A 7,131-nucleotide genomic window follows, 5' to 3' on the forward strand; every position below is an offset into this window, starting at 1 on the left:
TCACTATTGATTTAATTTCTCCTATGCATGTGGCATAGGAGAAATTAAATCAATAGGTGATGATACACGAAAAGTAAAAATGCTTGCAAAATCATGTTTTCGTTTTATTTTATTTTATAAACCTGATTGTTCAAATATTAGGGATATAGTTGACAAACCAGGAAGGGCATTTTACTTTCTTCATAATTATGTGAGAGAGTCTAAGAAATTAGCTATATTTCTTCTACTTATACTATACACAGAGGAGATGTATCACCTATTCTTTATTCTTTGCCTGTCCTTTGCCCTTCCCACTTTGTTTCTGTGGGATTTCTAATGATGCTCTAATAACAACAGTAACAGCTGCAGTGGTGGCAGCAGCAAGAGCAGCAGCTATCATTTGTATATTGATTACATAATATGCACTTAACATTTTGCTAAGCCCTTCACAATAATTAATTTGCTACCTTTCTCCTCAACTCTCTGGGGCAGGTTCCAGTATTTTCCCAATTTTATAGATGAAGAAATGATGAACAAGATAGATTAAGAAACTTGTTCAAGGTCACATAGCTGATAAATTGCTGCTCTTAGATTTAAACCCAGGTCCATCTGATTCTGGAAGTTATGCCCTTTAAAACTATATAGTTCATCCCATGGAAGTGATATTAGTGAGTTTACTTTGCTCTTTGGGAGATTGTAGGTGCTATGTGATTGAAAGATCTGTAATCTTCTCAATATTTATATGTGCTTATCACTTAATCAAGATATTTGGAATTATAACAACAACAAAAGCAACACTGAGAAGTGTGTAAGCTTTAGTAGGAATCCTTAGAGAAGCAAGGGAACATCCAGCTTATCAGCCATACCAGCTGAATCATCAATTAGATGCCGTATATCATGGTTAGATCACTGAAATATTTATAAAAATCACTTTTTAGTAGAAGATTTTAAATCATTCATTAATAAATCTGCATGTTTCAATATTTGTGAACTTTATATTAGGATTTATTTATTGCAAGGCAATCCTCATAATCTATAAGCCATTAAAACCAGGAATATGTATTTTCTACATAGAATATACTTTGGAACTGTGACTGAGAAATCAGGGGTAGAAATAAGCCATACTTACATTGCCGTCAGATATAAAAAGGCAAAATAAAGTTAAGGAAAACACTCGAAAATAGGACCTACACTTTCTTTTTTTTTTCTTTTTTTTCCCCTTTTTATTATTTGATGCTGAATTTACTCCCAGGCCATAAGTTTTTGTTTCTTTAGTTTTTGTTTGTTTGTTTGTTTGTTTGTTTGTTTGTTTTTTTAGGATATCTTCTTCTGTGCAAGTTCCTCTTCTGGTTTAGAAACAATCTGCTCTTCCTCAGTAAGGATCATCTCAATGTCTCAGTGTGGCAGGGGGAGCTCACGTAGGGGGTTAATCTGCCCATGAGCTCTGTAAGTTCTGTGCTGCATCTTGGGAGCTTTATTCACCTGGATGTGCTCAATGACCAGAGAGTCTACATCTAAACTCTTAAGTTCAGCATTACTCTATGCATTTGTAAGCATGTGCAGCAAAAATTCAGAACTCTTTTTGGGCCACTGACCCTGCGTCCAGCCTCACTGTTTGGCCTGGGCACACCTACCAACTCCACCATTGTAACAACAGAGTGGCACACATTGCTTCTGTAAAGTGACATCCTTCAAGTACTTGGTGGCTTTTCAGATATGTATACTCTTGATGGCCTGGACAGTTTTATGAGTGTTCTTAAAGTGAACACGAGGATTTGAACCTCTTGATGTGCATGATTTTGTGGGGTTTTCTGGGTCAAGTGAGTAGCAAACCATTTTCAGAAGTCACCTCAGGCAGCTTATGGGAAGAGCAAGACCTATGTTTTCTTAATGCTTATTTGAATGTAACCAGTTGTATACTTTGTACAAATCACTTATCTTTTGTGAGTCTCTAATCTTTTAGCCATCAAATAGGGGCATTGATATAGTATGCTTGCTCTGCCCTTCTCTGTCCTGACTTGCCTACAACCCCATTCACTGGGATATCTAAGGAGCTGCTGTTGGGCATCATAGATGAGTGAGAATGCTTATCCTTCAAGTTCTCACTTGGTCCACTCTAGTATTTACCAGGAGCTAGAATACTTAGTTTATATGAAAACATAAATGACTTTGTAAACAAATATTTAATGATCCTCAGCCAGAAAATGAATATGATTTTATGACAAGAACATAATCATTGAGGGACACAAATAAATTGATGGAGAATGAGAAAATCTAGTCAGGAATTTCTCGCCAACTCTCTTGGGTACAGGCAATGGGCTTATGAAAAACTCAAAAAGAATAAAAAAAATCCCATCTGACATTTAGTTACAGACATTATTAGTGAATATTTTTCATTTAGGATAGTCACATGTAAATTCCAGACTGCAGTTTTCTTCTTACTGTCAATGGATTCTGGTTATTGCCCAATTTATCATTAGCAGCTGTAATAAAGCCAATGCTAGAGTCTTCAGTAGATGGTAAATTCACTCCCTCATGTGAGCTTGCATCATGGGCCTAGCCAAATTATAAACTGAGACACACAGTTGGCATCTTGGACCTGCTCTGCCAATAGACTTTTTCACTTAACAGGAATATTTAATTATTGATAGTCCTCAAATTAATTTGTTAAAAAGCAACTGAAACTCTTAGAAATGGCACCATAATAGGGTTTTCTCTCTTTTCTCTGCTAGTGAAAAGTCATATCCTACATTCTGCCTGTCTTGTTCACAATTTTGCCATTAATCATCTGCTTAGACAATACTTTCACATAGAGCTATTGCAAATACTTCCTCATAAACAGATTCTGGGGAGCAGCTGACTAGGCTCTCGTGAAGATAGAAACCTTTCTACTGTGGTGTAGAACTACCTAAAGATGAAGACATTAGGCATTGAAATCTTAAAGTTCCAAAATGGATTTCCTTAATTCAAGAGATAAAAACATGACTCAAATTCTATTTGAGCATCACAGTCTTGTCTCCTTTAATGTAACATACTTTTGTTTTAGAGACTCTGCATGTGTCTATTTGTATAGGTATTGAAATGTGTATATAACTCAGTGTGATACATTAAAATTAGATTAATTTTAGATAAATTGTAAAATATATGATGTTGATTTAAACTGTACCATGTACTTTAATCTTGAAAAATTCAGTTTAGTATTAGAAATTATTTTTTTCTAGTTATTTGCCATATTTCTTTGAAGTGATTACTGAACTATATGTGCAAAGACAATGTACATTAATGACATATTGCTGTTAATATCATTCTTCTCAATATATTTTCCAGATATTTAATTACAGTATTTCCATATTATGATTCAAAGTGCCTAACACAAATCAACTGCTACAGTCTTCAGAGCTAAAGACTGTCATGAAGGATGATGGGGACATATGTCTCTTTGAGTTAACTTTCTTGGAATTTTGATATTTGCTTTGGAATATTACCCCCCGATGTCTCTGATCTGTATAAAGCTAATTATATGCCACTATTAAAGCAGATTCCAAAAGACATTGACAGTTGGGAAAGCCTAATGACCAGCTGGATGGGAAAGTTTCATGTTGTCAAAATGGTAACTTTGCCAGGATTTTTACATGCTTATTATTTGCCAGGATTTTTACATTTTTATTTGCTGCAAACATGAATACCCAAGTCTTGTTTTAAAATAAAGTTATCCTATTCAGTAATCACAATTGGAGTATAAAAGGACTACAAAAGCTAAGTGGTAAAGTCCATATTTTGAGACTGTAATCTTTCACTACCTCAGTAAATATTAAATTAATAAACTTTAACTTTGCACCCAAATTAGTAAAAATGTAATCCATATGAATAAGAAAAGATATCTTCTAATGTAGTCAGTGTCTATGAAACATCAAAAAATAAGTTCATGATTCAGGGAGTAAAATCAAATTAATTACATAACATCCTTTATTATTTCCTACTCCAAATTGTTTGAGGAAATATTTCACTTTACAACTAACTGGGTCAACAAAATAATGATCCCATTCATCTAGTGCTTTTTATTTTAAGTATTTCTTAGACATTATCTCATTTGCTTCTCGTAATAATTCTGTGACACAAAGTTCCCAGCACAAGATTATTTCCATTGATATCAGAATGTGTTTAACTAAGCAAAAAATAATCATTTAATACCTTCTCCTTTCTCCTCAATTTTTCAACTTTTTTCACTAATCTCTGATAATCTCATCACATTCTACTCCCATATAACAATAGCGGCAGCAGCAACAACAATAGCTGGCATGTATTTAGGACTTACTATGTGCCAACCATTACTTTTATACACTTCACCCATTTCAACCTATTTAATATTCCAGACAACCCTAAGAACTATGTGCTATTTTTGCATCTACATTTTATTTTATCAAGATATAATTGACATATAACATTGTATAAGTTTAGGGTATACAACATAATAATTTGATACGTGTATATATCATGAATTGATGACCACAATGAGTTTAGTTAAACATCCATCACTTCAGATAGTTACCAAGACTTTTTTCCATGGGAGAACTTTTAAAATCTACTCTCTTAGAGATTTTCAAATATACAAAACAGTATTGTTAACTATAGTCACTATGCTGTACATTGCATCCCAAGGACTCAGTCTTCTTAAAATTAGCAGCTTGCAACTTTCTATCCCTTCACTCAATTCCCCCAACCCCCACTCCCTACCTCTGGCAACTACTCTCCTGATTTCTGTTTCTATGAGTTTATTTCTTTTTCTTTTAGATACCACATATCATCCCAATTTTAGAGAAGAGAAAATGAAAGCATTTGTCCAAGGTCACAAACAAACAAACAAACAAACAAGTGGCAAACACAAGATCTGAACTCAGGAAGTCTGGAACACAGGATTTGAACCTAGGAAGTCTGTCATGAAAGACTGACTCTAAGCTCCATACTCTACTTCCTTGATGCTGTTATAAAAGAAGTGTCTCCTAGGAGTACGCTCCCTTGGGTCTTGAATCCCATCCCTTCCCACTTTCACAAAGACTTTACTCCTGCAGTTATGTACTTTCTCTACTAAATGATCAGTTTATTCCTCTCTGCTGAACCAACCCCACTGTCATTTAAATATATCTCATTATCATCTATCTTAAAAATATAACAAACAAACAAAAACCACTTCATTTCTCTATTCTCCTTCCATGACAATTATCCAAATACTTGTCTCTACTCACTATCTCAACTTCTTGATCTTCATTTATTTTTCAAACCGCAGTATTGATATACTCTTCAAAATACAGTAAGTCGTCACTTAACATTATCGATAGGTTCTGCAACTTGAAGTGAAATAACATATAACAAGAACAAAACAACATTGATCGAGGGCCTGCTATACTCATTAACTCAACTTCTTTGTCTCGAAAAAGCTCTCACCAAAGACATCGATGACTTACACTTTGTCCAAGCCAGTGGTGAAATCTCTTATCTAATTTTATTGACTCATCAGTAGCACTTGGCAGGACGACAAGACTTTCCTTGAAGTAACATCTAAGTTTACCAACTCACTAGACACTTTTTCTTAGTCTCCTTTGCTGGGTATTCCTTCTGAATAAGACTTTTAGAAATTAGAATGCCCCAGGACTCTTTCTTTTTCCATTCTTTGTGCAGTCTCTCCCTGAGCTATCTCTTTCACCATGAGTTCAGATCTATATATTGATACTTCTCAAATCTGTAACTCCAGCCTGGACTGCTCTTCCGAACTTCAGAAATCGTATAATGTATACAACTTCCTACACTAATTGGAAAGTCTAATAGACCTCTCAACATTATTAGAGCCCAAATAGGACTACAGAGTTTTACTTTTAAATTTGCTACCGTCCAAGCCTTCTCTTTTTAAGTAAACACCCAGTTGTTGAGACTGAAAACAAAATGTAGGTATCATCTTCAATTCTTCTCTTTCCTTCAGATTTCAGGTCTCATTTATCAGTAAGTCCTGTCATATTTCCAGGGATTTTGTATTTGCCTTGGAATATTACCTTATTTCTATTTCTTAAAATATTTCTATTGTCGAAATGTTTCAAGTTCATTTCCACTGGGTTTGAAAACCCCAGTCGAAGTCACTATCATCTTTCACCTGAAGTATTGCAATATTTCCCTAATTTGTCTCCCTGTTTCTATTCATTTCCCCCTACAACTTATTCTCTTTATAGCACCAACAGTAATCTTTTGAAAATATCAATCTGATAATCATGCTTCACAGCTTAAAACCTTCCACTGTCTCTCCATCAAACCTAAAATAAAATCCAAATCCCTTATCATAGATTACAAAGTCCTATATAATGTAGCATGTTTCTATTTCTATACTTTCCCTCATTAATTATGCTCCAGTCAGACTAGATCTTGTTACATGGTAAGCTTACTCCTGTTTCAGGGACTTTGAAATAGATAGATGAGAGGGAGTGAAGAAGAGAGAGAATTTTAAAAATTGTAATCGGACAACTTTTATCCCCAATATTTGAATGGCTGCCTCTTTCTCATGTTTGAAGTCTAAAGTCAAATGTTATAACCTCAGGAAGGCTTTCCTGAACCACTCCAGATAAACTGGTCACCTGGTCACCCTCCCTCAAAGTTAGCTAGTTCTTCTTGTTCTTATTATTTATCAGTACTAGGAATCTTCTAATTTATTTGCATTTTACTGTCTATCTTCTCCATTGGAATGTAAGTTCCGTGAGGACAGGGACCCTATCTATCTTGGCTCTTTAGCACCTAGAAAGCATGTGTACCACAACAGGCATTCAATAAAAACTTGTTCACAGACTCACTATGATACTCTTACATCTATAGATGAAAATTCAAAAACATGGTCAATACGGAAAGTGGTTACATGAGTTCATGTAACCATTAAGGGCCCTACACCAATTACAGAGCAGTCTACATTCCAAAAAGTCAAAATCATATAGATAGATGAATAGATAGATAGATAGATGGACAGACAGACAACACACACACACACACACACACACACACACACACACACACACACACACACATCATTTTGTGGCTTGAGTTTTCCAGGCCAATTTGATAATCTTTCCACTTTCAAAGTGATTTTATATCCTTGGGAGTAAGAAAGGCTGGGTAGAT

General features: G+C 34.8%; 1 pseudogene; it reads right to left on the minus strand.

The window, feature by feature from the left end:
• Positions 1-1,221: 1,221 nt before the first annotated feature.
• LOC105299411 lies at positions 1,222-1,861 on the minus strand (annotated as a pseudogene).
• Between the last annotated feature and the right edge of the window lie 5,270 nt (positions 1,862-7,131).

The sequence above is a fragment of the Pteropus vampyrus genome, unplaced genomic scaffold (assembly GCF_000151845.1).
Source record: "Pteropus vampyrus isolate Shadow unplaced genomic scaffold, Pvam_2.0 Scaffold184, whole genome shotgun sequence".
NCBI lineage: Eukaryota > Metazoa > Chordata > Mammalia > Chiroptera > Pteropodidae > Pteropus > Pteropus vampyrus.